General features: G+C 47.1%; 1 protein-coding gene across 7 annotated transcripts in view; it reads left to right on the top strand.

Annotated features, from left to right (window-relative positions):
• Positions 1-21,269, top strand: part of Inadl (InaD-like (Drosophila)) — a 228,732-nt gene that overhangs the window by 101,671 nt on the left and 105,792 nt on the right. The gene's annotated exons all lie outside the window — the stretch shown is intronic.

The raw sequence follows: 21,269 nt of genomic DNA, 5'->3' as shown, positions 1-21,269 counted from the left end.
CACGCCTCACATCCATCCGTGGGAATTCATGGTTTCCTTTGAAACTAGCTGAATCCATTATGCGTCTTTACATGTATTTAGTGGAGACTTTATTTCAAAGAATTGGCATGTCTTTATGCATGGACAGTGTAGAGGGTGAGGTCTGATTGCCATTGCTGTGGAATTGTTCGGGGTGATGGGCACACAGTTCAGGAATGTGCCGAAAACTGCTGAGCTGCATTTCCATGAATGGATTTTGGAAGTGGGGAATATAGATGTCTCCTGAAAGCAAATTCCCTTTCTGTGACACGGAGCAGGGTTTTGGTGTAGAAGCTGGAAGAGCTGACTTCTGCGTGTGCCCTGGTGCCACATGCGCCCTCCTCGCGGCCCCTGCTCCCAGCATGGTGGGGACTGTGGTCCACAGCGAGCCTTTGCCGGCCACACAGGGTACTTGCACAGGTGTTTGCGCTCCCTTGTCGCTAATGATTATTACTAAGGTCACTTCACATTTAAAAATATAATACAGAAATAAAATGCACGAATACACACAACTATAGTGCTCAGCTTGGCTTTGAAAAACTTGGTTTGTCCTGTGCAGCCTTCCAGGGCCCTTTTTCATGATTTCTCTTTGTTTTTTGAACAAATCTTGGTTGAATATCGTCTGCATTTAGAAACTGTATTAATGGACCTGTCACAAATTAAACCAGCGCCCTTCATCTCAGGGTCTCTGCTGATCTGGCTGCCGGGCTGTGGTCCTTGGCCTCTGTGGGGAGGCACACATGGTAGTCACCAGTGCTGTGTGTGACTGGGGTGCCGGCGTGGCCCTAGTGCCGTGCGGAATGTGGGTGGCCATGGGTGACGCGGTTTCCAGGTCTGGGAGGCCGGGGTTTGCCGGGTTACTAGGAAGCCCAGTGTAGGTTGCATCGAGGGCTCAGGGTCTCCCGCTCTACTACTCGGGCCTGTGTTTGGAGGCTTTGTTTACCCTCTTCGGGCTCCCGCTTGCTCATCAGTGAGCTCACACAGGCTGTTCTCCAGCCCTCTCCCTGGGACCGGGAAGGCCAGAGGTGTCCGAAGAGCTCAGGGTAGGAGTGAGGCTTGTGCCCCTGCCAGCACCATTCTGAGGCCTGTGAGTGTGTTAACAGTTCAGTCACCTCAGTGCGGCTCTGACTGTATAATCGGGATGCTGAGGCTCAGAGGGATTAAGGAGCGTGGCTGAGTCACACAGCTTATGAGTGGAGGACTGAGACTCACAGCCAGGGATGGGGGAGTAGAGCCCATCCCGCCGTCACCTACACCGCTGTACCTGCGGCACAGACAGGCATGGGCGTGGAGTGGCACGAGCTGCCTCATGAAAGACACTTCGAAGCCGTGAGGTCGAGGGCACATCAGCTGGTGGACATAGAGTCGCCTTTGCAGCAGCAGGATTAAGACAGCACTATCAGGGGCTGGGGATTTAGCTCAGCAACACGGCGCCTGCCTAGCAAGTGCGAGGTCGTGAGTTCGATTCCCAATACCAGAAAAAAACAAAAAAAAAACAAAAAAAAGGACAACACTGTCTACAATGTGAGCCAGAGGCCTCCTGGGAACTTCTGCCTGTACTGTCTACAGGTCCAGCTTCCCCAAGCCTGTTCGGCTGTGTAGACACCTCCCCTGGGGTTCCCTTCCTATCCCCGTACAGTGTGGAGCCTGGAGAACTCAGAAGTTCAAGTTCACGGTCCAGATGCAGGCAGGCTGCTGCAAGCCTGCTTTCTGTGTCCTCTGGAAAGGACCTCATGGGTTCTTCTCTGTTCCTTAACCCGTCCTAAATTAATGTGCTGGTCCTCACCAAAACGAAAGGCACTTAGGACACTGTTCTGTCAGATTTGCACCTTCTGAAGGTGAATCATTTATTTGTGGTGAATAAATGCAATTGTACAACTCCCCTGGACCCTCAGTCCTGGAGTGGGCGGCTGGTATGCAATTCTCAGAGGAGCTGGCTCGGGCCATAGGCATGAGATGGGCGTGGCTTGGAGCCGGGAAAGGCTGTATGGTTGCTGTACAGCACAGCGGGCGTTACGGGGCTGGACGTGACCTCTGGCCTTGGGAATGGCAAGGAAGGCAGACGGATAGCCTCCTTGGGGAGAAAGACTGTAGAAAGAAGAGAGTTTAAACAGTGACGAGTGCTGTAGCTAAAGTAAAATAGAAAATAACTACGCTAAGGGGGGCTAAGGCAGGAGGACTGCAAGTTCCAGACTTTCCTGGGCAACTTAGTGAGACTGTTTCAAAATTAAAAATAAAAAGGGTTGGGTACGTCGTTCAAGGTGAAGGCCCTAGTTTGAATACACAGTGCTACAATAATAATTAATAATAATAATTTAAAACGTAAATAAAATACAAAAAAGTCTTATGAAAATAAGTGCATTGGATGAGGCAGTATTGGAATGGCTAAGAAAGGCCAATGTAGGAACTTAGCGAGTGGTCTGGGTGCTGTGGTCATTGTGTGGAGCAAATGTTTTGAGACCGTGAGCCATGGAAGCAGCTCTTCTGTGTAACAGTCGGTGTGCACAGGGACCTTTATGCAGGACTGCAACAAAAGGTTTGTAAAATACCACCTTCACAATATGGTGGATTTTATTATTTTTCTATCGCATTTCATTTATAAAATGCTAATTGCAATTAAATTGATTTCATGAGTTGCAACAAATGAATTATGTCCTACATAGTTGAAACACTCATCTAGAGCAGAGGTTTGCTTTCTTCAGAGTGAATCCGAAGCCTGGAAGGGCAGGAGCCAGTGGGCCCCACCTGTTTCTCATTCCTGAAGTCTGGGAGGTCCCCAGGTTCACCGGCTAGTTAGCGCCTGGGTGATGCTGTTGCTTCCAAACCCAGGTCTGTACTCTGAAGCTGCTGGTCCAGATGACAAGGTCCCGGCAGAAATTCACTGAGGACTGAGCCCCACTCCGTTCTGCACAGTGGCAGCCCGAGCAGGAACTCTTGCAGCAGGTGAGAGTGAGGCTGGGGAGGCCACGTCCAGGAAGAATGTGTCTCTATTACGCAGCCCAGTGGTCCACTAATGTGCTGCTGAAAGGCCAGGGAAGCCAAAGACGGGAAGATTCACAGAATTGTGCACCAAGGACCCGATTAGGAATAGGAAGAAAAGAGGACACATTATAAAAGAAGCAGAGGAAGAGAATTGAATGTCACAGCCCACGTACAGAGTTCAGGGAGCAGTAGGTTCTCATGTTTCGGAGCCTGTCTCCTGTGTTGCTTGGCATATCTCAGGGCATACTGTGTCTGATTACCCTAAGTCTTGACATCATCAATTTAGCCAAATTGGCTTGAATTTTAGTAACACAATAAGAAGCCATAGGAACAAGGTACAGCATGAATGCTTCACTTGGCAAAAGCACATTGCCACAGGCCCTGCCCGAGGTGTGTGTGGAGCTCTGACACTCTGAGGGCAGAGCTGTCAGTGCTGCAGAGAAGCCGCATTGCCCTGTCGCGATCAAGGTGGACAGAGTCCCCGAGTGTGTGTCCTGGGGACTTCAGACCCTGTGCTTCTAGCCTGACTCTCCTCTGGTCTCCCTGGGTTTGCCCTTGGCCCTTGGGAAGATGCTTCTGCATTCTCTTCCAACACTTCGAATCCTTCCACCAAGACGAAACATCCCATCTTCCCCAGGCGCTGCCTTTGCCTTCTGCTCTCTCTATCGGCTGCATCTGCCCACTGGAGTCTGCTCTTTGGTTTATCATTTCTCCTCATAGTAGATCAGCAAATACCAATGAGTTTTCCTTTCCATTGTGCTTGAACTTGTAGTCCCCCACTCGCTATCCGAGGACTGGGGATTGAACCCAGCTTACTCATGCCAGGCAAACGCTTGACCCCTGAGCTGCAGCCTAGCCTTTTTTGTTTTATCTGGAAACAGTTTTGCCAAGTTGCCCAGGCAGGCCTGGAACTTGTAATCCTCTGGTTGAGCGACCCCAGCAGCTGGGATCCCAGGCCTGTGCCGCTCTGTCCAGCTCCTTCACATTTTTACCACCACAGTTTTAGTGCTACATGGTGCTAGTCACAATTTACTGGTGCTGCATACTCCTAGTGCAGTAAGTATGTCATCCTTCGGTGTTCAGGGCTCTTTGGAGCAGATGGCAAACCTCCCGCTCCTGTCAGCTTCCTCACTTTTCTTTGGAAAGCCTTGCCTGATTCTCTAGTCCAATACAGGTTTCTCCATTTTTCTGTCACTTAGCAAAGTGTAACTTTTAGTGCAACGGTGGAGTTAATACTTGGCTCCCGCAGGAGCCATCCAGGTCTGTGAGGCGAGTGGTCCTCTCTCTTGGCTGGCACCTGACCGAAGGGCTGTACCCGCACCGTCACAGGTGGGGCATGCTGGGAGCCTGCTTGGTGTGTGGCCCAGATCCCAGGGCTCAGAACTTCCCTGTTCTGTCCTCCCCTCCCTTCCCCTAGAGAAACCCTCCAGCCCCCTGGAGAGGAGCAGTGCTTCAGGGAGTCCAGTGGGGTGGAGCTGTGAGGCATGATGTTAAAGTTAATGCAGGCTCTGTGTTGGAGTCCTGATACCCTGTTTCTTCCTATTTTACTTCAGTTTTTCTCATTTCTTTCATTTATCTCTAGGGATAGGGTGCCACCCAGTCCTCCCGAAGTGGGTCTGTCATTGTCGGTCATTCAGTGCCACAGTGAGTCCAGAGGGGGTTACTTTTTAAAAAGCCACTTTACGGAACTCAGCTCGCTCAGCAAACATGCAGTCACCAGTGAGTGTTACCTCCGAACCTCCTTCCCACGTCTGTCTGGTCTCAGGTTTGGACAGTGATGCGGAGCACTGCCGGCACCACTGTCCCCAAGAGTCAGTGTGCATGGAACCCTCGCCTCCCCTCCCCTCAACACAGAGAGAGCAGGTGGCGGAGGAACTCACAGGGAACAGTGGCCAAGCTCAGAAGTTCAGAGTCTAACTCCTCTTGGCGACGATAAGTAAGACTGTATATGAACTACTTAGATGGCAGTTCTGCTGTCCGTCATCTACTTTAAAATGTTATAAATTAACTAATAACAATAACAGCAAAAACTGGAAAATACCTGGAGATGATGCACTTAGAAATGTAGAACTCAAGCTGAGGTGTGATGCAGAGGTGGAGCCTCACCTAGCATCCCGAGGGCCCAAGTTCCATCCGCAGTGTCGCAAAAAGAGAAAAAATAAAAAAGGACATGGAAAACTCGAGACAACCAGTCATAAACTCTGGAGGGAGCTGTAACCCAGCCCAGTCCTCGGAAGAATGAGCACTGAGACACAGGATCTTGCATGCTCATCTAACACATCTAACACTCATGCACACAGCACTTCGAGTATCAGTCTGCCTGTTAGGTGAAAGTCTTGAAGCCCTTTTAAGAATTCATGGACCACAGGTTAGCAATCTCTATAGTTTCTCTTTTAAAGAAAACTGTGAGGCTTTATTAAAGAATATCTAGGGAAAAGAAAGACATACTTTTTTGGACCAGAAAACTAAGTATACTCCAGATTTCAACTACTCCTAAGTGGTGTATAGGTTTTATGTAATTTGAATCCTAAATGGAATAGGCTTTTTAAAATATAATACTCTGATTGAAAACGAACTTAGAAATGAAGTACTAGACTATTTTGGAAAAGAAAAACAATGGGGGAAGTATTTTCCCCTGGCACCTGAATCCGTCCCACACTGGAGGTTTTCAGATGCAGCCTAGAACATGCAGATGCACGGGACCATGCCTACTCAACCGCGGCTCTGCAGTGCTGTCAGTTTAGGGTTTGCACCAAACGTGACCTAGAAATGGACCCAGAGCTCTGTTTAAAACTAAGAATATAGAAAAGTTCCTTTTGAAATAGTTAAAAATGGGATTGATTCCTCAGTAAACGATGGGGTATGTTACCATTTCAGAAGAAAATGTGCAGATCTTAGCTTCTCACCAAAATCACAAATTAGCTCCAAAAGAATCATGTAATTCTAAGAACTAAAATCAGAAAAATACTATTAAAAACTCTCTTAATAAGATTTTAAAAGATATATTCTTGGTACACACTAGGAAATGCTTTCCATATTATAACTATACTATAGCAAAATAATTGTTTTCTTACATAAAAATTTAAAAGCACATATATGTCTCCCTATAGGTAGAATAAAAAGACATATATAAGAATGGAAAAACAAAGATCAGACAGTATATAGCAGATTTTAACAACAAAGACAAACATCTTTTCAGCGTTGCTAATAATGAAAGAAATAGAAATTAGTATGAAAATCAATTTTTTTAAAAGCCAGGCGTGGTGGCGCATGCCTGTAATCCCAGCACTTGGGAGGCTGAGGCAAGAGGATCATTGTGAGTTCGAGACCACCCTGGGCTACAAAGTGAGCTCAGGGCCAGCCTGAACTGCATAGCAAGACCCTGTCTCAAAAAGACAAAAAAAAAAAAGGAAGAAAATCAATTTTTTTGCTTCTCAGATTACTTAAGATTTTAAAAATTCCTAATAGTCACATTAAAGAGGTTGTAGAAAAATAAAAGTTCTCATGTACTAGTGCTTGGAATAAAAATTCATTTATCTTTTTTGACAATTCATTTGGCAGTTATACCAAAAGTTTAACTGAATAATTCAATTTCTAGCTGTATATCGTAGGAAGCCCACTGTCCACACAAGTAATGTGTATGCATGTGTGTACACATATCCACAGATGTTTACTTTGGGATTGTTGCAGTGTTTTTTGTGTGTGAGATCCTGTCTCAAAATAAAAAATAAGACAGGGTTGGGGATGCAGCTCAGGTGCCGGATACACACAGACGCACGCTCAAAAAGGAAGTGGCCCAGAAACATTAGCTGCTAGTAGCTTTTATCATTATCAGTAAAGTAACAATACAGGCTTCTTCAGTGTGCACCAAAGATGGCTGTTACAGAGTAAAATTCTGGTATAGGAATGTACAAGAATTTCAGCGCTACTGTGTAACTCAGGTAGAGCGTGTGTTCATACATAAGACCCTGGCTCAATCTCTAGCACCAAAAGAAAAGAAAAAGAAAGATGAAAATTTTAGCCAAAAATTATAATTTATAGTTTGAAAGTCAGTGCTTTGCATTTTAACATTTTTCTCTTACACTTTGTCCTCACTGGGGCTCCCTGGACGGGGGGTGGCGGAGGAGGGAAGGCTTTAATCCCCTTCTCTCGCCCGCTCCCTTACTTTCTGCAGATGGAAGCTGGATCTTTCCTAGAAGTACTGGTCTGTGATCCTCTTAAGTCTTCTTCCTGGAATTTTGGTGTTGTAGAGTTGACATTTTATTGTTACTCTGTTTTTCCTGATGGAGCAGTAATAAACAGGAAACTCTGACAGTTGTAATGGTCTGACAGAAATTTCAGAAATGAGAACATAGCTTCCCAGGGTTGCCTTGCAGTACCATGACTGGTCTGCCAGACAGGGATACGGAACATAAAATGTAGCTTCATCTATCACTGCCACACAGGATTTGAGCTTTTATGAAAGCACCTTGATTCACGAGGAGAACAAATGTACTTTGTAAAGTTTATTCTCTCAACTGTTAATACATCTTGCTGTGTAGTTTTTCAGTTTTAATAATTATAACAATAAAACGCGCTGTCATCCTTGTCCTTGATTACCATCGCACTCTCGTAATGATTAACAGCGCTGTGCCCCATGAACTGACTGAATGCTGACCCAGAAGCGTGTGTGTCACGGGAGGTTTTCCACCCAAGTCACATTGAGAATGCTCACCAGGCCAGCACCGTGAGTCCCTGAGGTGGTCATGTCTGGTTCTCTGCCCTGGGCCCACAGTTCCATGTTCATGGCTCCCCCGCATGTCTCTGGGTCCCCGACGGTGCCTGAATCACATCCAGGTGTTTTCCGGACCTTGGGTCTTCTGGAAACCACGCCAAACACTGGATTTTAGCCAAACTCCAAGGCCAAACATGAACTTCTGGGAACCTCAGTGCAAAAGAATGGACACCAGAGAAAAAAGTCTTTCCTCTTGAGAAGAAAGGCTAAGAAAATCTGCATTCAATTCCACTTAATCCATTGCACGTTCCAGAAGAAAGTGCTCATTTGGAAGGAAAGAGCGTTTTGTCTCACAACTCAGTAATAAGAAAACAACCAACCCAGTTTTTAAAAATGGACAAAAACTTGGACTGGTGTTTCTCCAAAGACGGGATTAGTGAATAAGCAGGAAAGGGGTGCTTAGCATCATTCATTATTGGAAAAGTGGAAACTAAAACCCCTACGCATTCACCAGAGTGACTTCAATATTAACGCGAGCAGCACAGCTGGAGCGCTCCCACCCTGCCGGAAGAAGTGGCACGTTCTGAAAGTTTGGATGCGGTGTGCTCTCGGCTGTGCGGCCCCGCAGTTCTCGAGCGCGTTTACCCAGGGAAGGCGACAGTGTACACCCACGTGACACCTGCTGGGAAAGTCTGTGCCAGTGTTGTTCATCACAGCCAAATGCTGGACACCGCCCACTGCTCATCATCAAGTGCAGAATGAAGAGACAAAAGCCTGTGTGTCACTCTAGCGGGATGCTGTTCTCGGTGATGGTAACAAGGAACAAGGCTTGACACACACTCACTGGCTCGGGAGTCAGCCTGGGGCAGAAGAGCGTTCATGCACAGTGTCCAAAACCAGCTACATGAAGAGGGGAGGCTGCTCGTGCCAGAGCTGGGCGCACGGTTCCATGTTCATGGCTCCGCCACATGTCTCTGGGTCCCTGCCGGTGCCTGAATCACATCCCAGGCTCAAGGGAGTTCTGGGGTTGGGAGACTGGTCTACACCTGAATCATTGAGATGGTTGCAAAATTCAGAAAGTTTACCAAAAATCATTGAATTTTGTATTTGTAATGCAAAATACTTAACTTTGTATACGTAAAGCTGTTCAAAGTACTTCAAACTTAAGTATTATAGGTTTAAGAATCCTGCTTAGGGGCTGGGGGTTTAGCTCAGCGGCACAGCGCCTGCCTGGCAAGCGCAAGGTCGTGAGTTTGATTCCCAGTACCGGAAAAGACAAAAAAAACAAAAACACAAAAAAAGAATCCCACTTATAGGGATAGTTAAAACTTACGCAAAGTCTCCCTGAGGGCAAGAGGGTGATGGAGTGGTAAATTCCTTTAAAGGAGAAATTAAAGTGTGTCACTGCCTCTTGCTTGGTAGCGATGCTCCCCTGGGTTGGCTGATTGGCAGTTGGAGACGGGGAGGTTGAGCTCTACTTTGCCAATAGATGTCACTACAATCACCAGTAGTTAGTGGAGCGTTTAAAAATACTAAGAATGTTTACTGCAGATTAGCAAAGAGCACTAGTGACTCCTAACACTACATGTTCATTTAAAAATACTTTCATTTGCTGGCTCTCTTGGTGTTGTTTGTTTTGGGTAATTTTTGGCTCTGATAAGGCAAAATAGAGGGGGAAAATGTAAGAAAGGCCAAGATTTAATTTCTTCAGTTTCATCTAAATTCCTTTTTCTCATTTCCTACATAGTTAATCAGCCTTTTATGGACCCTTCAGATTTATAACTAAGTAAAATAAGTATCGTTTTTATTTCTGGCTCTGTAATTGGAGAATGGTGAGGTTGCCTGTTTTTGGTGGTGTTTTAATTCTGGAAGCTCCTGAGCTTCCGCCCTTGTTGCACCTGTAGCTGCAGAGTTGCCTTGCTCAGCAGTCAGCGGCACTCGGTGGTGTTGGGTGCTCTTCCCTTCCTGTGCTGCTGCTGCCGCGGTGCTCACACAGGTGTTTTCTACTCCACGTTTTGCACACGGAGGTGAGAAGATGCGTGTTCACTGATGGCGACCCTGACGTGATTGCAGGTGGCATAGGCCAGGCTGGGGCACACGGGGGGGTACAAGGTAGTGTTTGGAGAAAAGGTTAAGAAACCTGTTATTTTTATAGTGATCTCCCTGAAGTTACCTTTTTTCATAACTTAGCCCCTGAGACGCTAACTTGAAGGCTTTCACTGCTGCAGCAATTTTCACCACACGTTTGAAATGTCACTGAGGACCCAGGATGTGGCTGGGGATGTGGTGGGCTTGTTTCCTTGTCACAGACCCCTGGGAGTGGACGAGAAGTTGATGACAATTCCCACCGGCGCTGGGGCAGGAGGGGTCGCAGCATTTCCTCTCGCGTCTGCACTGAAGGTGCCGCTCTTGTGATGCACTGTTCCTTGGCAGGAAAAGTGGGTCGTTAAAATGATATTAACTGAAGCCAGCCCCAGGATGAGTGGCTGCGTTTGCACTGCTTCCTGCCTCGGAATGGAGCTGTCGTCCTGATGCGAGCAGGGACTGAGGACGTGGCTGGGCAGCAGCGCGAGCTGCCAGGGTCACGCGCGGGAAAGCAGGGATTTGCCACTCGCTTGCTCCGCAGACTTTCCCCGGCAGCTTCCCGCCCGCCTGCCGGGTGGCTGTGCGCTGGAGCCTGCCTGGAATGAGCTTGGCTGGTTGCCTCTTCCTATAGCAGTAGACTGACAGGTTGTCCTGCATGAGAATACAATCTGACAGGAGAAAAGCCCAAGGTCATCGGAAGACAGAGACAGACGGAGGTGAGGCTTTGAGCTGCATCCAGCACTGGGCAGCTGTCAGCGATGCAGACGCCCTGAAGGGAACTCTGCTCCACAATGGTGCACGGGGGCTTCCCAGGTAAGGTCCCTGTGGCCGGCACTGGGGGAGGTCTTTCTGGGTCAGTCGCCATCTCCCGAGGCCTCGCAAGAGCAGGAGGGTGAGGGCACATCTGTGCGTAGAAGACGCTGCGCGTTAGGAGCCAACCTCTCACGCTGCCTTTTGTGTTTGTATTATAGCTTGAATTGTCCTCAGGATGTTTCCGAAAAGTGGAGCAGTTTGTCAGACTGTCAGGAATATACCAGGAGCCTCAGAGCCAAAACCCTTGACACTGTCTTGCTGCAGTACGCTTTCCTTTCCTTTCCGGATTGTAATTACAAAGTAGATCTGGACGTTCGTTACCATTATTGTTGCTATCTGTGACTTCACCATAACGAAAAAGGAAGACAGTTTACATTAGAATGAGGTTATTCTGATTAATTTAAAAACTGAACATTCAGCATTTTGTTGATGGAAGTAGAATACCATTAAGGAATCATCGCAGTAAGCAAAAGACAGCTTTTCTGAATTGTAAAGCGGCACCTTCAGTGCTCTTTGCTAATTGTGAGGGAGGCTCATTCGGCTCTTAGCCTGCACATTTAAATTCCCTAGCGGAGGGGCGCAGCGTTTGGCAGCGTGACCGGGGATCCTGGTTCACATATGCTCGTGAAATATTACTAGATTGACAGTGCAATTCCATGCATATGCTTCTACTTGACTTTTAAAAAATAATCTATTAAAACCGGAGCTGCTTTTTATCTGAGTAAGATGTGGGCTACTTAGAGGGCTCTTTGCTGGCATTTTTCTGCCTCCAGGAGCTGATTGTAAGCTTGAAGGGCAGCACCACATTAGAGCGTTTTTTCTTATTTCAGCTGTGCACATGCAAATTAGGTTCTCTCTACTGCAGCGCAGGGTCTGTGCTGCATTCCTGGTTTTAGCTGCCAACCTTACTTCTGGCCCTGCTGTCGAAGTCATTGAGCAGAACTTCCTTCCTGCCTGAAATACAATTTCTGAAGATCCTGTGGTGGGTCCTGAGCTGTTTTGTGATCTTGGTTTGGGGGAATATTAGGTCTAAGTGGATGCGTCACAGGTCCCTGTGGTGACAGCTGCTCACATTGTGCGCCTCCTGTCCCACAGCTGTGACTGCTTTCAGGTGTCTGAGTGTCACCTGCCCATATCCTTCCTCAGCCTGTGCTGACAGAGCTCTGTGGATGCGGCCCCGGGTCTGCGCAGCCCACCGCTTCTCTGAAGATGCCCAAAAACAGTTGGTCCGTTTTCGCTTCACATGAGACAGTTTCTTGATTTTTCCATCTATTTCTCCAGATTATAAATGTGCATGGGCTCAAGTCCCTGCTGATAGTCCCCATTGTCTCTGCCTCACCACCTTGAAGTTGCTGCAGCCGCTGCTTCAAAAGCAGCAGCAGCAGATCCCCTGGGAATCTCCAGCGTGGTTTCCCGGAAATTGCATTACACACATACAGTCATTAGGAATTTCTGTGCCCTTTGCATCTTATTAAAATAATACATGAATGCAGTCTTGTGTTCTAGTAATGTTGCTAAGCATTAATATGTATCTCAGAGTGACGCACATTTGTGTCATGTATGTCACTCTCCCAAGGCTCCTGGTCAGGATTAATTGTGCATGATTCTCATACCACTGTATCTTCACTACTTACTAAAAGTTTCTATTTATATACACATGTTTAATTCCAAAAGTATTTTCTTGCTTTGTGGTCTTGTTATGTCTTAGAATTATGTTCACTGCTCTGCATCCAGTTAATTTTAAAAGCACCTTTGCATTTCACATCTTCCCGTCTCTTACACACAGCTGTGTGCAGCAGCATGATAAAGGATGTCTCAGTCTGCGGAGATTTACTTTCCTGCTTTTGTACCTGCATGGAGGTGTGTTATTCTGAATGGGTTTATGTTGCTTTACTTTTAGTAGTTAATGTCACTTTAAATATTTCAGGTTTACATCTGAGTGTAGGTTAAGCATTCATCATTTTAATTGATCTAATGCTGAGCAAAGTATTGTAATTTGATTTAAGAAGGCAATGTAACCAAAATTCAGGAGCACTTACAGCTATTTTCTTGCAGAGGGAGTGCCTCTTCCTTGGTGAACACGGGGGTGGGAAGGGAAGAAAAAGCACACCTAGGTTTCCATTAGGTCTTCTTATTTAGATGTTAGGCAGTTCTTCACTCTCTCATCTGTTTATTTCCCATTTGTGATACAACATGCTACCATACTTGCAAAGCATGACAAGCCCATGCTTTTTATTTTTAATGTGTCCAACACAGGACAGCTGATAGCATCGCTCCTGGTTCTAGGGAAAGCGCGGAACGGTTCACCCGTTGCTCAGTCAGCATGCGCCTGTGCTGATTACTAAGGAGTTCCTGTATCCACAGTAGTCCTAGGCCTGAACGGAGAGAGAGACTCCGACGTGGTCCTACCCTCACGCAGCTCAGAATCTTTCTAAAAAGAAGACATGTTCATAGGTGCAGGAAGACAGAAGCCAGGAAGCCTGGAGGAGACCGAGTGGGAGGAACAGGGGTGGGATGGGGGAGGAGGCGACTCCAGACCTGGGTCCAGGCTAGCAGAGAGGCCACAGAGAGGGGTCACAGCTGGGAGGTGGCGGGGACAGGAGGGCGCACGGTGAGGCCGGGTGGGGTCCTCAGATTTAAAGTCCAAGAACTCATTTTCTGAAGTAGGACCTGTCTGATAGCTAACTCAAGGAGACTGCATTGTATCCTATTGTATTTTGAAGGGGGAGAGGTTTGTTTAGCTCAGTTTGTTTTGAGACTGCATTTTAGAATGAAATGGATAGTTCTGTTTCTTCTTCTTCTTTTTTTTATATTTGTATTCCAGGCACTATGCTAAATGCTTTGCACACATTTTTTTCTTCAATATGTATACTTTTATGAGGTTTTTAAAAAATGTCTTACCATGTTAGAGATAAAATGTAGATGACTCCAAAGCCTATATTTAAACAGGTTTTCACTTTACCTGTTTTCAAGGGCCCTCTCAAGGAAACCATTCCATTTCCAAAGCCAAACTGACTGATACTCTTTTCTTGTCATTAATTTTTATATCCATTCGGCAGACAGTTAGGATTCTGCCCCCCAAAAAGCATACTGAAGTATTAATTCTGGATAATGTCCACTGTCTTCTTAACCAAACTGCATTTTAATGTTGAAAGTTCCCACTGAAAAGAAAAAAACGACAAACCTAAAGAAGCTGAGCCGGGGAGACGCCGCGTGGAGGTCTGGAGCCCCGTCCCGAGCTGCTCCCGCCCGGCAGTGCACCCACGCAGGGACCGAGCTCCCCCTCTTCTGAAGTTTCTGAACACGGAGGAGAAAGAGCAGGGCCCCTCGTGGCTGCCAGGTGGGGCTGGGGGCTGGGTGCATTTCCAGGCCAGTGAGACGCGGAGGTGAAAGCCTCTCGGGGGCGTCTTGAGTGGCGAGTGCTCTCACAGACTGGAAATCTGCAGCACCTCACTAGACTGTTTTGAATCGCAGTTAGATACTTCCAGTCTCCACCTCTGCCACCTCGCTGCTCCCAGAGGCCAGGAGAGAAGAAAGAACAAGCTGGGCCTGAGAGGCGGCAGCAGCTTTCGATGGCATGAGGCCGGAGTCCGAGTGTATAGGAGGTTGGAGAGAGACAGACAGACAGACAGAGAGACGGAGAGGCACAGAGCGAGAGAGGGAGAGAGGTCTAGAGCACAGCTTCCTTGCTGGCTTCCCACCCAGGTTTCTCCTTGAAGACATCTGCTTCTTGCAGATGTTCTGATGACATCCGCAGGGATAAAATGTGCCCGCAGTGACAGTCTGATGACAGACGTCACCGTGTTTCTCTTGCTGCCTGTCCTGTGGGAGCCTCTGCCCCAGCCCCTCTCCTGTGCGGAATGAAAGCAGTGCTTGGCTTCTCCAAGTGACAGACGTACAGTGTTGCCAAGGCAGTGGTAAGGGGCAGTTGTTTAGTTGCAGTCGTTTAGTTGTTTCCATTGTTCTTTGATAAGAATCATTTTGGTAGATCGATAATCTGGGTTTTCCCAGATCCCAGAGTTGATGAGAACTAGCTCCCCATTCAAGCCCCTCCAGAACCTGTGACTTCCCTGACACCTGTGCTCCTCTCCCCTGAGGGTGGCGGCTGCTCCCTGTGAGTGTGGCCACTGACACCTCTAGACTGCTGCTCTCGGGGTGGCAGGAGTTCAGACCCTGGTAGCTACTCAGTAAGTGTCTTCTGATCTGATAAAAACAAAACCGTTGTGCATGTACCTTAATGAATATTCATTAGGGTACGTGTCATCAGTGACTCTGCAGTGACATCACTGTCACCCGGAGTCCTTTGTTTACATCAGAGGCCCTCAGGGTCCCAGGCATCCTCCCAGTGTGACGGTGTGTGACAACGTGTGCCCACTGTTACCGTGCCGCGCAGCAGTTCCACTGCCCACACCCTGCGCTCTGTCTGTCCGTCCTTCTGTCCCTCTGAGGGGTCAGCTTCCGTCCAGAAAACTGAACTGTGCAGAGGGTGCCCCTGTCCAAGCATCTGGCTCCCAAGTCGAAGATCCAAGGGCTTCGCTGGGCCTCCAGTCCCAGGCAGCAGTCACTGAAGCTGACGTTGGAGTCCAGGTTATGTTTCCCGTCACACATCCATCCTTAGTAAGAGAAGCTTCAGAACCATGCGGTTTTGTTTAAGAAGCGTGCCGGCTCCTCTCCATCCTTGTGGGCATGGCAGTGTGTAGAGCTGTCCCCCAGGCGTCTCTGGCCGAGGTCGTTCTGTATGTCCCATGAGCCAGTGAAGGTGAGCAGATTTCTTCCACTTCCCTCAGACTGAGGTGAGTATGTTCTCAGGACCACTGACCCCGCCTCAGATGTCCCACAGCTCCCACAGCCTGGATGCATCACGCTTACATGACCCGTAGGAGGACTGACTTTCAGTTTGATAATTTCAAACACACACATAGTCAGTGAACATCCATGTACTACTCTTCCTGATTCAATAATTACCAAGATTCTGCTATATCTGTCTCACCTTTACCTTATTTATTTTCCCATTCCCAGACATCTTGTCATTCCATATGTGCATATATATATCACTTAACATGATAACTCTAGTACGTTGCACACCCAGCACAATTGTGATTTTTAGCAATTGTCTTAGTCACTTTTCTCACTGTGGGGACAAAATGCCCACCACCCTCAGAAGCAGAGAGAGCAAGGGCAGAGGAGGGTGGGACACATATCTCAGACCACACTTAGTGACCTGACTGCCTCTTCTCACCTCCTACAGTGAGTCAGCTGTGAGCCCCATAATCCAGTCACCCCCAAAAGCAACCACCTGTGGGCACAGAAAGCTCTTGGGGACACCTACATGGAAACAGTAGCCCTAATATACAATCCACAACCAAATTTTTTATTGTCTGAAAATATATTTTTACAAAGGATTCAAATTAAAATTGAAACAAGGTTTTCATGTTACACTGTTTTATATGTCTTTTAAAAAAATAAACATGTTGAGGGAGGGCAGGGCAATGGAAAAAAAGAATCAAGTTATATCGTGTACAGGTACAAATTCTCTTATGATGAATGTGACCATTATGTATATCTAAAATGTACCAGTAAAACCTGATTTAAAATAATAAATAAACCTATTGAAATCTATACAAACAGAAAACCATACAGTACTGTGTGTAGCTCCTAGAATTTCCACAAGGAGCATGTTCCCACAAACTGCATCCGGGTCGCGAAGTGCAGCATGACTCTCACGGGACGCCACTCTGCGCCTCCTTTCATTCATTTTCTTTGCTTTTCTCAAAAGGCCACCTGTTTTGACCTCTAGTGGCACAGATGCCTTTGCCTGGTTTTGAAAAATACAGAATGGGCTTGATGTTGTGTGCACACATCTCTGTCTTGGTTTTCTTAGCCCAACAGCAAGTTTCTAACGTCCCGCCATATCCTTACCTGTGGAAATAGCTTGTCTTCGGTGTTGTATAATGTCCACTTGTGCCATGAGTTGCTTCTCCCATCTGCTGTACCTGGGCATCTCCAGGATTGTATTTTACAGCTCAGAGAATGCCAGGGGTCGACCTGGTGTCTAACAGAGAAAGTTCACTGTAATGCTATTTGTCCAAGCAGCTTTCTGCTTAAACTTTGCTCACCACATATTGGTTGGTTTGACTTATGATTCACTCAGTGGAAAATTTTAGATGTACACTATTAGCTGGGGATTTTTTACCTCCACACTCCATGGCCTCTTGAGACAGTCACTTTAATGATTCTTGTTTGAGGCAGGTTTCTTGCCTTTTTTTCCTTCTAAATTTGTGTTTGATGTTCCTTTTCAGGTTTGTATTTAAAAGGGGTTGCATTTTTATGAGACAAAAGAAAAAAGTGATCTAAAGCCTATGTGTTTTTCTGAGTTCCACACACAAAACTTTTTGTTCATTTGGCCACAGTTCTTCCCTAGGATCACAGATTCAAGAGCTGAACTCTGAGGCCAGCAGCAGGTTTACCAGTCGCCCCAGGCCTTGGCAGCTGTCTGGCCCTGGCGCTTTAGATTCTTCGTCTGTAGAGCTAGGTGATGGCTCCTGCCCGCCGTACTCCACAGACTCAGGGGGCTGAGTATTAGGAGGACATCTTGCACCTCTCAGCTAGTATTTGTAAGCTGCTGTTACTGTGTTTAATTTCAGTTCTGTGGTTTTGTATTTGATTGCAAATGTCCACCTACAGGTTCCTGTGGTATTAGCAACTTCATGTTATGGCAAAGATACCTACTATACTTAAGAGAAAGTTTGCTCTTTTGTTGTGATGTCAGGCATGGCTGCGTTATGCCAGCCTTCCGTCTTCTCTGTGGATCCATTCACGCCTTCCTGTTGAGCTCACACATTGTTTCTTCTGAATTGCGGCGGTTTCCTTTATGCATTCCTACTTGCCAGCTCTTCATGCCTCCCAGAGAATTGTGAGTTGCTTACTACATACAAATAATTGCATTAGGTATTTTTCATACCTGATTTTTTTGAAGAAGTAGCGTCATCATAGACATTACATAGGAGTAATGTTTAAAAATATTCTCTCTTTGTCATTTGAAAGCTGACCGGCTAGCTAAGTGCTTCTGAAATTGCAGTGAGTTATTATTCCAGGACGCTGAGCATTCACTATTGAAATCCTGGGCAGAGATTGAATTAGGTTTCTGTCTTAGGAGGAAGGTTCTGTTACTTAGCAACACCTAACCGCCTGTGTTGGTAGGAAACTTGGAGGCCTCCTGGAGAAGTCGTATTGTCTTTCTCAGACAGGGGGAATATCAATGCTTTGATACAGCATAGTGAGCAACCTGGTGTTCCTTTTACAGATAACATTGTCCTGGGGCTGAATAGTCTGTGCTTAGCCCCAGAAAAACCATTCATCTGAGTCAAAAGACTCCTCGTGCCCATTCTCGTGGTCTGATGTTCATTCGGGGATACTGGGGAGAGCTTGGGGTGGAAAGAAGCAGGTTGCTTATCTCATCTCTGGTTTTTATTTAGAAATGGAAAGCCATGTAGGTCACTTGAAATAGGAGTTATGCCACTTGACTGACATGTTCTAGCAGCATAGGGGAAAAGAAATAGCTTTCCTTTCTGTGTTTGTTTCATGGCTGAGGTCCCTATAACTGAAGACAGACCGACAAGAGAAAAGTTTAAGAATCTTATAGAACAAAATAAAAGATTGGTAGCCAGGTGAGGTGGTGCACCCCTGGAATCCCAGCACTTGGGAGGCTGAGGCAGGAGGATTTTGGTAAGTTCAAGGCTAGCCTGGACTACAGAGCAAAACCCTGTCTCAAAACAGCAGCAACAGGGCTGGGGATATAGCTCAGCAGCACAGCACCTGCCTGGCAAGCGCAAGGTACTGAGTTCAATTCCTGGTATGAAAAACAAAAAAGATTGTAGGAGGGAGTAGGGAGGGAGATCTTCAAGTGAGAAGGAGATCAAGGCATGAGGGAGGGGAGGGACTGGGCTGAGAAAAGGATGAAGATGGCGTTCTGCCTCGGCCCAACTCCACACACAGTGTAAACATCATGTGCCTTAGACGTGGACTCATAAACGATGAAGCTGAGAACAAAAAAAGTCAAACAGAACTGTAGTATGTTTTACGTGCCACTTCTTAAAAAAATCATGTATGTTTTCCTTCAGAAGGAAATGACATCCCAAAGAAGAATAAAGCTGTTTTATTTTGCATGTGATACAGGGAGTGAAGCCAGGGATGCTCTAGCCCTGAGTATGTCTCTGCCCTTTATTTTTATTTTGGACATGTGGCCTCAAATGTGCCCTCTTCCTGACTCAGCCTCCTGAGTAACTGGGATTGGCGCTGTGTGCAGCTTGCCCAGCTAAATGTGTGTACTTTTTGTGCCAGGTTTGTGAAGACCTGAATAGGCCTGGAGAAGTAGGATTGGGTGAGGGGTGTGACCCAGCTGTAACACTCCGGGGTCTGGCAGGACCGTTTGTCCAGCTTCTGCTGTCCCTTGGGTCCTCAGAGACGGAGATGTGTTTGTCTTCCCAGCACAGCGAGGGGCTCCCACACAGCCCACCTCAGGGGGCATCAGGAAAGTCTCCTGAATCCCACGGCTTCAAGACCTGAGACGGGGAGGACAGAGACCCTCCTGCTTCTGCAGCTGTCTCAGCGCCATCGCCCTGTATTCTGGGGTGGTGTGCCCCCTGAGCCCCACCAAAGCCTGAGATTGGCTGCTCATTGCAAATGTCCCTAGAAACAGGAGGACTAGGAGTGGCCGGCTTCTGGGTCACTGTAACACTTGGCGCATTCTGTCGCTAACGGGGAGTAATTGTAGAGTTTGCAGGCGGGTGTGCCTGGTGCGTGGCATATATGTAGTTTTTCTGTAGGAGAGAAATCTGAGTTCTTAGGGATTTGTTCGTTAATTTTAGAGGAACCCATTGGCTTTAAGTAAAAAAAATACTGTATCCCACTTCTTTAAAATAACGTTTGTAGTGAAATTGAAATGAGTAAATTTTCCGTTCTCCTTAGACATTTTCTTCCCACGCCACTGGCTGGCATGGAAACTCCCAGCAGCCCCCAGGCAGTGGGGTGTGGGAGTCCCTGCAGGGGAGCCACCTGTCTATGGCTCAGGACAGTTCAGCTGCACCTGGGGGGTGCACTAGGGGTGGGGGGATAACCACCTTTTCTCTCTTAAAACTGGGATAAAAAAATAGCCTTTCAAGGGGTGCCTGGACTTTTCAGAGCCACAGATTGGGATGTGGTTCTCACGCATGCACTGACTTTGTCTTCCTTTTCTCTTTTGAGGTCTTGCATATCTTCTGTTCTACCTTCAAATAGAAGCAGTGCCGTGAGAACAGTGGGCACCCCTTCTGGTCGGGGAGCAGGAGGAGCAGGCCCTGGGCCGCAGCCGAATGGCTTGGCCTCTCTCCAGGCAGAGCCTAGCAGTGCAGTGTCCATGGGCGGCCAGGGGCTAGGGGCATTGGGGCCTGGCGTGTGCCCAAGACGGGGACCAGGATGTTTATCCAAGTTACTGCTCCTTCACCTGGTGCCAGTCAGGGTGAGCTAAAGCAGGAGGACAGGAGCAGCCGGTGAGGGGGCTGATCACCTGTGCAGGCCACAGTTTGACCCCGTGGCCCCAGGAAGCGGTGTGGCTGCTCCAGGTAGATGGGTCTGTGCTGTGCTTGCCTTGGATGGGCCCAGGCTGGGGGTAGGTGGCAGAGGACAGACAGACCTCTGGTTGGGCTGGCCTTCCTGGTCTAGGGTGTGCTGCAGTGCAGAAGGATGGGAGGTTGAGTTCCCACCTCTGCAGAGAGGGACGGCTTTTTTCAGCATCTCAGGAGACCGTCCTGTTTCTATGGCTTCTCTCCTCCAGTGCGGCCTCCATGGATCCAGGTGCTGCACAGGAATTTGCTCTCTGTGCCTGATGAGAGTCTGGAGACGAGGCCCTGGGAGCACTGCTCCCCGCGAGGACCTGCTAGCAGTCCAACTCTAATGTGGGGTGCTGGACAGATAACGGCACATGTCTGATGGCCAGCTGCCAGCCCTGCGCCGCTGGTCCCTCACCTGACGGCCAGTCATCTGTCTAGGACTCAATGATACAGGAACCATGACAGGTCCCTTACATCCCTCATGTAAGGACCTGTGACAGCAATGTAAGCGTTCAAACGTAGCTTCTTAAACTGATAAAAGAGAAATTTAAAGTCAGTTTTTTTCTTCAAAATGATGTTCAAGTCAGGCAGAGTCGTGTATGCCTGTAATCTCAGTATTCAGGAGGCTGAGGAAATTCAGGACCAGCTGGACTACAAGTTGAGACTTTGGCTCAAAAAGCAAAAAAGAAAATTGAATTAGACTCAATTAGGAGACTTTAGTTTCTAGATAACAAGTAGCTTCATAACAGTATTCGAGATCTTTATTGTTCAGTCTTCTCTCTTTATAAAGTAGAGTTCAAGAGCAGGGCAGGTACTATAAGAGAAGGTAACTTTCCATGATTTCTTACTTTATTTATTTATTTATTTTTCATTATTTTAAAGAGTAAAAGAAGGATAACATAGTAATAGGGGGGCTTACCGAATTATAGACAAAGTGGTAGGAAATTATCAATGGTTGTTGTTTTACATATTGTTACCTACAAGATAGTTTCTCAGGAAAACAAATAGACAAATAATAGTGAGTTTCAGACAAAAGTGGTAGGTTATTATCAATGGTTGTTGATAATACT

Source organism: Chinchilla lanigera, unplaced genomic scaffold (genome assembly GCF_000276665.1).
Source record: "Chinchilla lanigera isolate Chin_1 unplaced genomic scaffold, ChiLan1.0 scaffold00022, whole genome shotgun sequence".
In the NCBI taxonomy this organism is placed as follows: domain Eukaryota; kingdom Metazoa; phylum Chordata; class Mammalia; order Rodentia; family Chinchillidae; genus Chinchilla; species Chinchilla lanigera.
Note: the sequence above shows the minus strand (reverse complement) of the source record. Positions and strands in the feature narration are given on the sequence as shown.